Genomic DNA, 13,493 nt, shown 5'->3' on the forward strand with positions numbered 1-13,493 from the left:
CGGACACATTTATCTTGTTTTTTTCGTGGTGGTCAGCATGTTTTTTTAAACCAATGTATTTCAATGGGAAGCATCTTTCGTGATCACAGCACGACTACGGTAGCGAGTAGCATGGAATGCCGAAAATCCGTGTAGGTAGGTTGGTCGAGGTGGTGGATGGGTCAAACAACACAGGACTTTCACCACAGAGACCGGGGATCATGGCCCGCGTGTGACATGTCCTTTCCCCGTTCTTCTTTTCCTAAACCCAACCCCCGTATAGATGCTTCCCATTACGCGCTGACCACCACGAAAGAAACGACATAAACGTGTCTGTGTACAAGAATCAATAGATTAAAAATTACGTGACCATTTCACGAACTGCCGTGAGACCGTGTTGTAGATTTATACTTGAACGTGCAGATGCTTATAAGAAACTAAAACATAACAAAAACGTCTGCTCTTTTATGCATACTATTTCAATCATACAAGTTATGGGAAAGTGGCAAAACTGGACAAGAATGACCCCATGATAACAGAGTATAAAGTCTTACGTATTGTAGATTTGAATGAAAGTTAAGTGGCTGATGGGCACAAATGGCCACTATTACAGTTTTTTTGGATTGCTTAAGCACGGTTTTCAAAACAGGGCCCGTGTTTTCAAAACACTACACACAATTAGCACAACCACACACCCAATTAGCAAAACACTACAGATCCTTTGCATAATTACTGTAAACACTCTTGTAAAAACTTGTTACCATATGAAACACACACGTTTCACATTACTATACTCTGTTTGCACGAGTTACACTCTTCTGTGATAAACCTAAAACACTTTTAGCACTTCTACTTCCCTATGATTAGAGTAGGCTACCATCAACAAAGTACAAATATAATGTAAATTCACCAAACACTACACAAGACCAATGTTGCAGACTGAAGAAACTCAATTATTTCTCAACACGCCCAAAATGTTGACATGGAGATTCATAATACTGTAACAAAATGTCACTTTAGGTATTGTACTGTAAGTTTACTGTAAAAAAAACAAACACAACAAAACTAGACATTGTCTCTTCGCCTAGCTGGATCTGGCCAGAGAATTTTATCAACATCGCAGGCAATATTGTCAAGAAACGTCTTGAATGACGAATCCATCCTTGCATTGCTGCTACCTCCATCTGGTCACAGGCCTCCTCCATGGCTTGAATGAGGGCTACCTCAGCCTGGAGACGGAGATCATATACCTTGCCGCAGTCGTTTCACCCTTTCGGAATTGCGCTCGAAAGGCACTCGATAAATTTGCTTCATTTGAATATGTTTTTTCTTTAGGATGCGTGCTAGTGTCGATGTTGAGACCTGATGGATATCGTTGAAACTGGCGTGGTCATTGACAATGTTAGTTTGGAGCTGATTGAGTGTTATAGCATTGTTGGCCAAAACCATGTTTGCTATCTCCCTCTCTTGCTGTTCTGTGAACATAGGAGGCCTTCCCCCTTTTCCTGTAAAAAACAGTATACAATAGTACAGTACTGTAAGTGCTGATAGTGCATAGAATACAGTACTGTAAGCAGTTACTGAAACCGTGCAGATGTGTTTGATATGATGATATTTTTACAATTCCTATTTTCCAGTCGAAATGTTCTTATCACACTTGCCACTGTGTATCGGCTTCGATTTGGCTGTACTCGCAGTCCAGCCTCCCTCAGCGTCAGGCCATGGTTGACAACGTGGTCAACCAGTGTTGCGCGGATCTCATTTGTCAGATTCGGTCCTCTTTGAGCACCTTCTTGTCTTCCTCTTCCTCTTCCTCTACCTCTACCTCTACCTCCAGCATGGCCTCCATCTCTTCCTCTTCCTCTGTTAATTCCTCCTCTGTTGATTCCTCTTCCTCCCCTTCCTCCTCCTCCTTGTCCTCCTCCTCGTTCTCCTCGTTCTCCTCCTCGTCTTACTCTTTCTCTGACTCTTTCCATTGTGCTTGAAGACCGATGAACTCACCTGCTGCTTTTTATAGTGCTTATACACCTGATTGGTGTGTCTACAATTAGGCAAACAAGTGTTTGCACACCTGATGACTGTGTTGAACCCATTGATTGGACGGTGCGGTAATTTGACAGTCAGTGCTTTGGTATTGCAAGGAAGTGACTTCATGATAGATTTTTGTGTGTAATGTATGTTAAGTGTGTTTAGTGTTTTGCAAATCACTGTGTGTAGAGTTTTGCAACAAGTGTGAGGTTGACAATGTGCTTATAGTTGTGCAAATATGGGCTGATGTTTTGCTTCTTGAGTGTAAGGTTTTGCTAATAGTGTACTACTTTTAATTTTAGTGTGTAAGCTATCCAAAAAAACTGTAAAAGGGCAATATTACAAATATACTTGTTTTGCATGGTACAGTCATACTGTGTGCTTGTGTCAACTTTTTCCATCTTGTCTCTATTATTTCTGCTTCATTTGAAATGGTCTCTGGTTGTCATCTCCAAGCTCAGCAAAGAGACTGTGATTTAAAAATCTTGACAATTCTGGTAAATGGTCAAACACTATTTTATTGTCATTGTCAACACTTACAAGTTCTGATTTGAATATTTGAATATAGATCAGATCCAGTCTTGTAACTTCAATTCTCATTTTATAGCACACATGATGCAGTTTGAATTCATTAAAGGCATCTTTTGTTTTGCCGTATTGTTTTAATATAATACATTTTATATATTAGTATAAATTTGAATAATGGAAGGAAATTTAGTTAATTTAGTCATTATCCTGTAATTTCAAAAGTGTTAACATAACTATTTCAAAAACACTAACTCACAAAACAATAGCTGACATAGATATAGGGCCCTATTTTAACGATCTGAAACGCAAGTATCAAACGTGAAACGCAAGTAGCTTTGTGGGCGGATCTCGGGCGCTGTTGCTATTATAACGGCTGGATAAATGACTCTTGCGCCCGATGCAAATCTAAAATGGGTTGGTCTGAAGTAGCTATGTGTGGTTTGGGCGTAACGTGCAATAAACCAATCAGAGCGTCATCTCACATTCCATTTAAGAGAAGGCGAGCTTGTTCCATAGCAGATTGCTATTATGATGGCGGATTTGCCTGGCGCACACCAGCGGGAGCTGTCCGAGATGTGGCAAAGTAATAAATGCCCGTCTTGACCGGGTGGCGATGTTGCTGCGGCCTCTCGGGCGTATCTCCACAGTATGGAGAAGATTGCTGCAGCCATGGAGCGTGGTCCTCCAAACGTACCACCTGCTCCTGTTGTGCCCCTTCCTCCTCCCCCCACTCCATCTCCGTCCACCTGCTCCATCAGGAGCGCATTGCGCATTGCCACTACCGGACCAGATCCCGCCGGAGTGTCCAATCCCACCGTAGTTCAACATCACGTCTCAAGTCCTCTAATATTTCCTCATTTATGTCATCAACACATGTGATTCATGGAAATGTTGTGTAAAACACAACAAGCCAAAAAGAATGCTGCGACTTTTTGAGGAGTGTATTGTAAAGTGCCTCCTGATCTATCCAAACACCTGAAGCGCATGAACTGCCACCGGGAGCGCAAATAAATTCCCTAATTTACCGACGTGGTTCTGTGGAGAGAAAAGTCCGATGTGCGTCGGGTGAAAAATAGGAATGATACATGCGTCGGTGTACAAAGGCAATTGCGCTGAGTGCAAGATAGGGCCCATTGAGTGCAGTAACAGTGTACAAGACCAATATATTATATATATACTGGAGTTCTGAACTTCTTTTCTGAGAACTGGGTGATCTCTCATCACACATATTGATTAATAGACAGGCAGCAATTTCCCCGACATGTACAGTATATACAGTTTATATTGCAGTAAGGAATGACATTTTTCATATTCAAAAGTAAGTGGATGGTTTATCTTGCTGATCCACAAACATTTCTTCACATCCTGTTTCTTAAGAAAGAGGAGGGGACAGATGGTGAGAGATACAAGAGAGGAAATGAGGGGTGTGTCCGAGGACGAAGAAAAAGAGTTGTGACCGAACCGTCTACCTCTTTGCATCTGTGAATTCCCGGGCCAAAGGGCACAGACCCGTCACCAGACCTCAGTCTTAAGGGGGGCATATCAAATACATGGGAGGGCACAATTATTATTAGCGTACAGTACGTATATTTATAATAATCCTTTACTCTTGTTATACTATTTGCACGTAATCATCACGTTAAACATAACCAACAGCAATATGACCAGGTAGCCTATATAGCCTACAACACATTACATAGAAGCACTGTTATGAATATCCATAAAACACTTGACTATACAACATATTAGATGTAACACCAGAAGCATCTCTCAAACATTGTATTTTAAAGCAGTCAACAGAAGGATATGCATTGCTATGCATGTGCCATGCGACACACACGCACGCACATACACACACGCACAGAGACTTTGAACCTACCGGTACTTTGAGTGGAGGCAGCCTGTCCTCTCTCCAGTCCCTCCTGTCATTTGAAGCTGCATGCTTATTTAAGCCCTTGTCTGTAAATCTTAAACCCCTTAATGAAGAAGGTCGCGTCCGATGATACAGATGTGAATTTCGTGCAGGCATAACAAAATGCGGAGTCCTTTTCCACCAAGTAGCCTACGCAAGCCAGTCCCTGTTCAAATACCAGCTAGAGGAAAATGATCGTTTCTTTTTTAACCAAACATTTTGACTGGTTATTTCCTCAACACAACCTGTTTGGGTTTGTCCGTCACACCCCCTGATTCAACAGTTAGTTGTGGCCCAAATGCTGCCCCAGTCGCAGTTGCACTTGACCTGCAGGTCCAGGGTCGGGCTCCACGGAGCTACTAGCATCAGGCTCAGACTGTCGTCCAGGGGCTCCTTCTCCAACGACAACATCAGGAGGAGAATGTTGGTGGGCTTTTCAACCACTTACGGATATCCATGACAAACTGAAGCGAATGCCGGCGAAAACTCATCCAGCTTTCAAAAATGTGCAGTAACTGTTGAGCGGCTACACTGACGTAGGCTACGTCACGTCGTAGCCTAACTTTCTTTTTAGTAAGGCCGTGATAGGCTGTTGCAGTGTAGATTCCCATCAATCAAACAAAAATCACACCATTGTTTATTTATATTTTTTATGTTTTAATGATAAAGAATGCAACATTAATGCAACACAAAATTAGCAACTATGATAATATAAAATTAAAGTAATTTTTTTAAGAGGTCTGTGCCTCAAGTGGGGGGGCACAATAATTTTTGGGGGCGGGCCCAGCCCCCTATGGCCCGCCCATAGCGACGGATGTGAAAGGGCACACTGACATTTAATGGTTTGATTCAGTGTATGCAACTTTTCATTCAGTTGCAGAATTGAGTGATGAAGACAACTGTCCCGAACTCTGATGTGAAAATACATAAAGTTGAGGAGTCAGTGGATTCTGAGATTTATTTTTGATTTGGCATAGAAGCTCTCTCTCTAAACTGTTCTATTCTTCCAAACAAGACTAAAGGAAAAGGCTCAACAACACAGCTGCTGTTGATATTCTCTAAGAATAAAAACAATTGTAAGTCAAACTTGACATTAGTTATGGCTACATTTCCCTAAAGTAAAGAATAAAAACACAGCTGTGTTTTTAAAACCACTACACCGACATGCTTCTTTATTAGATTCTGTAAATAAATTTTAAATGTATAATGCGAAATTAGGAGTGAAACATTTTCATTCATTGAATCTTTCCCATATGCACATCTAAACACTCATGCAGTGTGCCAAATGTATCCACTGTACTTATTTTTACAGTCTTTTGAGATAAGTGTTGATAAACATTACAACATGATACTTAAAAATACCAGCAATTATTAAAGAAAATCATCTCCTGTTTTAGCTTTGATGAACACGATTGATAGATACGTTGCTAGGGGATGTCTGGACTACCTTACTTAGGTTGCTGCCACCGTGACCGGGCTGCGGATAAGCGGAAGAAATGGATGGATGGATGGATGGACACTACTGACCCTGAATGCAACACACAATGAAAACGTAAGAGTGACTCACAGCTGGAAAAATATATAGTTGAGTCAGCTCAGGTGACATTTCAAAAATATATTTTAAAAAATGTAATCACTATTTCTGAAGTTTTTGAATTTGAACAAAATCGAGTCTTTTAAGAAAATATCACTTAATCTTGCCCATGTATGTTGCTTATGTTTATCAAAGAGAAAGAGAGACAAAGAAACAAAGATCCAGAGACAAAAAGAGATTAAAAAAAGAGAAAGACAGATGGCCACGTACTGTATTACCCATACAAACAATGATAAACAATAAAACCATAGGCTCTTGACATCAGGAATACATAAAGAGTTTGATTTGATTCCCCTGCTTAGGCCCATCTGGCCTCCATTGTCTGGTAGCCCTGACCGACAGGTGGTATTGTTCCCACGAAGACAATTGCTGTGGTGGCACACTTCTGAAGGTGTAGCCTGTCCACACACTCGCACATACACACAAACAGCAGCCACTTTACTAACCTGTTTCCTGTGTGTGTTCCTGCCAGACAGGCGGTGTCCCGCCAGGAAGTGCGCATCAGGTCCCGTTGCTTCTCTTCAGGCTGGCAGGTGTCTAGCACAGGAAATTTCCCATGTGAAAACAGACATGACTGGATATGAGTTTGCCATCACTGGTTTCCTCCAATTGTAATCCAAGTTTAAAATGTGTTTTGTGAGATTTATTTATTATTTTATAAGATGCAACATGAAATGAAAACATGTTTCCTCAAAGGCATTTTCAGAAGGACAATAGACATATTTTCAAAACAGCTTGTGCAGAATCATCACATGTGATATATGTACCTCTGTCAATGATACAGTAAAGCGCTATATAAATGTAATGAATTTTTATTATTATTATTATTATTATTATTATATTTAGCGGCATGGCTGTAGGGATGGCAATGTTGGTGTGTGAGTCAGCTCCACCGCTGGCCCAGACTAAAATAAACTATTGGATGGATATCCATGACATTTTGTCCAGACATTTATATTCCAATCAGGATGAACTGGAATACTTTTAATGATCATCTAGCATGATCATCAGGTAAAAAAAAAATGAATATGTTAGTGCTCTGGTTTGTGAAAAGGTTGCTTTTCTCCTTTTTTTACCAGGCTCTGTTCTTCAACATTAAAAAACATAATTGTCTGCTAAACACACTTGTGTGTAATGTTGTGTTTTTTGTTATTATTGTTGGTCTGCCTGGGATGTTGGGGTAGATCAGCTCCTTAATCAAGGATAGTAATAGTTTGCGTTATTATTTCCTACCTGGACACTGTTACAGTAAGATGAATATAGCTCTGCGATAGTTCTAGTACATTTGATGCGCTCTTTTGTATGTATCGGTGCACATATGTAAATTGGGGTGTCAGCAGTAACTCAGAAATTAGTTAGATTAATGTTTTGTTAATAACATAGTTTGATGTTGATGCTTGCTCTCTGTTTGGCTCACCCTATACTTACCTGGGCATGTGGTAAGTTGCAGTAAGGTGAGGTTGAGGAAGTAATAATCGTTTTGAGGCTCATCTGTACTTTGTGTTTAGTTCTGATTATAAATTGTTAACATGCCAACACTAGCATGCAAACATAGTACACATTATACCTGCTAAACATGAACGTGTTAGCTTTATCACTCTGAGCATGTGAGCATGCTGGAGTTAGCATTTAGTTCAATGCACTGCTGTGCCCAAGCTTTCTCATTCATTTGAATAAGGCCAGTCTGGCGATGTAGCGAGGTGCTGATGCAGAGGGCTATGGTATAAAAAAAGGGAGCATCATTCAGCTAACAACTTGAACCTGGCTTAACTTTTCCCACAGCACAACATCACATCATCTGGCAAGGCGCTGCAGTGTCAATCATATATGTACAAGAGCACATTCCTGGTAGATTACTTTGTAATATGAACAGCGATTTCTACTTTTAATATTGCATCATATGATGAAAGATACCTTTCCAAAGTGGTTAACCCCTTCTCCAGTAAAGTCTTAAGTATTTTAAACCACTGTGCAGTGTTTTGGCATGTGATAAGCTATCACTGATATGTTCCTCAAACTGGACCTCGTGGGTTGTATTTCATTGTCTCACTGGTACCTGAAGCAACACGCTCTCACCAATGCAGCCCTAGGCTTTTCTTTGTTTTACAGTTTTTTTGGATAGCTTACACACTAAAATTAAAAGTAGTACACTATTAGCAAAACCTTACACTCAAGAAGCAAAACATCAGCCCACATTTGCACAACTATAAGCACATTGTCAACCTCACACTTGTTGCAAAACTCTACACACAGTGATTTGCAAAACACTAAACACACTTAACATACATTACACACAAAAATCTATCATGAAGTCACTTCCTTGCAATACCAAAGCACTGACTGTCAAATTACCGCACCGTCCAACCAATGGGTTCAACACAGTCATCAGGTGTGCAAACACTTGTTTGCCTATTTGTAGACACACCAATCCGGTGTATAAGCACTATAAAAAGCAGCAGGTGAGTTCATCGGTCTTCAAGCACAATGGAAAGAGTCAGAGAAAGAGTAATACGAGGAGGAGAACAAGGAGAACGAGGAGAACGAGGAGGAGGACGAGGAGGACAAGGAGGAGGAGGAAGGTGAGGAAGAGGAATCAACAGAGGAGGAATCAACAGAGGAAGAGGAAGAGATGGAGGCCATGCTGGAGGTAGAGATAGAGGTAGAGGTAGCGGTAGCGGTAGCGGTAGAGGAAGAGGAAGAGGAAGAGAAAGAGATGGAGGCCATGCTGGAGGTAGAGGTAGAGGAAGAGGAAGAGGAAGAGGAAGACAAGAAGGTGCTCAAAAAGGACCGAATCTGACAAATGAGATCCACGCAACACTGGTTGACCACGTTGTCAACCATGGCCTGACGCTGAGGGAGGCTGGACTGCGAGTACAGCCAAATCTAAGCCGATACACAGTGGCAAGTGTGATAAGAACATTTCGACTGGAAAATAGGAATTGTAAAAATATCATCATATCAAACACATCTGACCGGTTTCAGTAACTGCTTACAGTACTGTATTCTATGCACTATCAGCACTTCTGTTACCTTTTCCTGTGACATTACTGTACTATTGTATACTGTTTTTTACAGGACAAGGGGGAAGGCCTCCTATGTTCACAGAACAGCAAGAGAGGGAGATAGTAAACATGGTTTTGGCCAACAATGCTATAACACTCAATCAGCTCCAAACTAACATTGTCAATGACCACGCCAGTTTCAACGATATCCATCAGGTCTCAACATCAACACTGGCACGCATCCTAAAGAAAAAACATATTCAAATGAAGCAAATTTATCGAGTGCCTTTCCGACAGGGTGAAACGACTGCGGCATGATTATGCAGAGGTATGTATTCACTTTAGCAGTGTGATCTTGCATACTGTCTCATAATCTTTTACTGTACTATAATATGTATACTACATCTACACTGAACTACACAATTTTGCCTGACACTGTTCTTCAGAGAGTTTTACGAATGGATGGAGAGGAGATCCAGCATGAGTTCATTTACGTAGATGAGGCTGGGGTCAACCTGACGAGAACACGAAGAAGAAACATCATTGGCCACAGGGCTACAGTCGATGTCCCAGGGCAACGTGGGGGTAATATAACACTCTGTGCTGCCATTACACAGCATGGGGTCCTCCACCGCCATGCCCATATGGGCCCTTACAACACAGCACTCATACTTACATTCTTGGACCAATTGTACAACATAACAGCAGCAAATCAAATCGATCATATGCAATACATTGTTGTCTGGGACACTGTGTCTTTCCACCGCTCTGCTCTGGTTCAGAACTGGTTTCAGCAACATTCACATTTCACCGTCCTATATCTTCCACCATACTCTCCATTCCTCAACCCTATAGAAGAGTTTTTCTCGGCATGGCAGTGGAAGGTATATGATCTCCGTCTCCAGGCTGAGGTAGCCCTCATTCAAGCCATGGAGGAGGCCTGTGACCAGATGGAGGTAGCAGCAATGCAAGGATGGATTCGTCATTCAAGACGTTTCTTGACAACATTGCCTGCGATGTTGATGAAATTCTCTGGACAGATCCAGCTAGGCAAAGAGACAATGTCTAGTTTTTTTAATTTTTTTTTTTACAGTAAACTTACAGTAAAATATGTAAAGTGACATTTTGTTACAGTATTATGAATCTCCATGTCAACATTTTGGGCGTGTTGAGAAATAAATGAGTTTCTTCAGTCTGCAACATTGGTCTTGTGTAGTGTTTGGTGAATTTAAATTATATTTGTACTTTGTTGATGGTAGCCTACTATAATCCTAGGGAAGTAGAAGTGCTAAAAGTGTTTTAGGTTTATCACAGCAGAGTGTAACTCGTGCAAACAGAGTATAGTAATGTGAAACGTGTGTGTTTCATATGGTAACAAAGTGTGGTTTTTAAACAAAAGTGTATAGTTTTTACAAGAGTGTTTAATTATGCAAAGGATCTGTAGTGTTTTGCTAATTGGGTGTGTGGTTGTGCTAATTGTGTGTAGTGTTTTGAAAACACGGGCCCTGTTTTGAAAATTGTGCTTAAGCAATCCAAAAAAACTGTAAGCAGCACTCCCCCTCCCTCACCCCGAAGGCCATTATAACTCTCTTCGCTCACACTCCCCCTCCTTCCTCAAACCATCTCTCTGCCTCAAAGTTTGGACACCTGCCAGGTCCCACAGTCATTATCCTAATGAGCACTGACAGCCTAAAGTCAGTATGGCTACAACACCAACACACACACACACACACACACACACACACACACACACACACACACACACACACACACACACACACACACACACACACACACATACACATACACACACACACACACACACACACACACACACACACACACACACACCATAGTGCTGGTATGAATCACTAAATGAATCACATCAACTGACTACAAGACTATAGAGGCTTCTTATCAGAAACAATTTACCTATGTGTTCATTCACTAGATAACTTCATAATTGACTTTACTGGTCCTGTACACCACATTTAGAAGAAAATTTTTCAATCCATTATTTATTACAGTTTTTTACAATCACTTTGGTACTAATTTCAGAACCTTGACGTCATTTTTCAAAATTCTAGACACAAAACTCACAACCAATGATCAAAATACAATTTTTTTCAAAACTCTAACACTTGTTTCAATTGCTTGGATACAATACACATAAACCTAAGATCATTTGTTCATTTACAGTTTTTTTTACAATCACTTTGCTACTACTTTCAGAACCCTGATGTCATTTTTCAAAACTCTAGACACAAAACTCAAAACGGTCATCACTTGTAACACAGGCTATCCAATGTTCAAAACATTGCATTGTGCATTCATCTCTTTAAATAAATCTTGCACTTGCACAATCATTGGTTCAAAAAACAAATTGATTGTGAAATACCATTGAAACCTTACTTTAGATCACCCACACACAAGCTACCCATAGTTTCATTGTGTCATCGTTCGTACAGTCATTAAATATTGTAGTACAAAATAGGTGATACGTGTTTCATTATGGTACTACATGTAAATACATCCCTGTAAAAGTACTGCAGTAGTAGAGAGAGTACTTCAGACACAGTGGAATCATTGAACAAAATCTAAAATGTATTGATGAAAAAAAATACAGTACAATCACAACATAGGTTTATTTGAATCAAAGCAAAATAATTAGCTACAAAATAGAAAAGAAAAGACAGTACTGTAGAACATCAAATGCAGTGTTCCTCAACTTGCTTGTAATTTAAAAAGCAAAACAAAGGAGTGATAACGGTATTCTACATCTTCATCAACTCTGTCTTGTGGATTTGGCCACAGGTTCCCATCTACATTGCAATTAGCCAAACATCTTGGAAAAAATCTTCAGGCACAGCGAACAATGTGGTATGAGTGTATATATATATATATATATATATATATATATATATATATATATATATATATATATATATATATATATATATGTATATATATATATACATGTATATATATATATAAAGTATATATCTCAATCATCAGTAACGAGTTGGCAGAATTGGACAAGCAATTCCAAGGGCCTGTATGCATACAGTGCAGTACTGTCAATACTGTAAATAGTCTCAAAGGTGGTACATGGGGCCATAGAAGCAGTGTCTGATAAACAGTAGTACATTACAGTAAAGAATGATGATGAAATATTACATCCATAGATAATGTAGTCACAGTACAAAGTAGTAGGTTCTTTTACAGTACAAGCAAGTTGAGGAACACTGCATTTGATGTTTTACAGTACTGTCTTTTCTTTTCAATTTAGTAGCTAATTACAGTTTTTTACAATCACTTTGCTTCTAATTTCAGAACCTTGATGTCATTTTTCAAAACTCTAGACACAAAACTCAAAACGGTCATCACTTGTAACACAGGCTGTCCAATGTTCAAAACATTGCATTGTGCATTCATATCTTTAAATAAATCTTGCACTTGCACAATCATTGGTTCAAAAAACGAATTGATTGTGAAATACCATTGAAACGTTACTTTAGATCACCCACACACAAGCTACCCATAGTTTCAGTGGGTCATTGTTTGTACAATCATTACAGTTTTTTACAATTGCTTACACACTAAAATTAAAACTTTCCCACAATTAGCAAAACCTTACACTCAAGGAGCAAAACACTTGCCTAGATTTGCATAACTGTAAGCACACTGTCAGCTTCACAGTTTTTGCAAAACATCACACAGTGTTTGCAAAACACTAAACACACTTGTACTTGTCATTTCCTTGCAATTTCAAAGCAAAGGCTTTCAAATGAACACACCCATGAACCAATTGGTTACAGTTTTTTTCCAACTGCTTACACAGAAAATCTTTTCATGTCACACGATTTTTGAAATCTCTCACTCAAAGTGCAAAACTACCCAGCAAATCTCCAAAACCATAAGCCATTTCTCAGCCTTTCACTCAGCTTTCAATTGCATAAAACACTTTTTTCAAAACATTACACACAATTCTCTACCTAAGACACAAAAATCTAACAGGAAGTGACTTGCTATCCATTTCTAAACACAGCCAATCAAAATGCTACACTTACAATGCTACAATTTACCAGGGCACACACACATTCCTCACATTTGCAAACACAATATGTCATAACTGAACACTAACCAATCATTGCTTTAGTATAGGCCTATACAGAGGTCAAAGGTCAGATTACCTGTTTTGAACAATGGATGCCAACAATAGACAGAGAGCAAGGGGAGTAGGAGGGAGAGACCGGGGACAACAACAAGGAGGAGGAGGGAAGAAGAGGAAGAAGGAGAGCCATCTCTGATGAGATCAGGGCCACACTTATTCAACATGTAATCAACCACGGATTGACCAATGAGAGAAGCCCATCTTGAGTAGCTTTACAGTGGCGTCCATACTGCATGCAACTATCTAATTACTATTTCTAATGACTTTGTTTTGCAC

The sequence above is a fragment of the Perca flavescens genome, chromosome 8, assembly GCF_004354835.1.
Source record: "Perca flavescens isolate YP-PL-M2 chromosome 8, PFLA_1.0, whole genome shotgun sequence".
Classification (NCBI taxonomy): domain Eukaryota; kingdom Metazoa; phylum Chordata; class Actinopteri; order Perciformes; family Percidae; genus Perca; species Perca flavescens.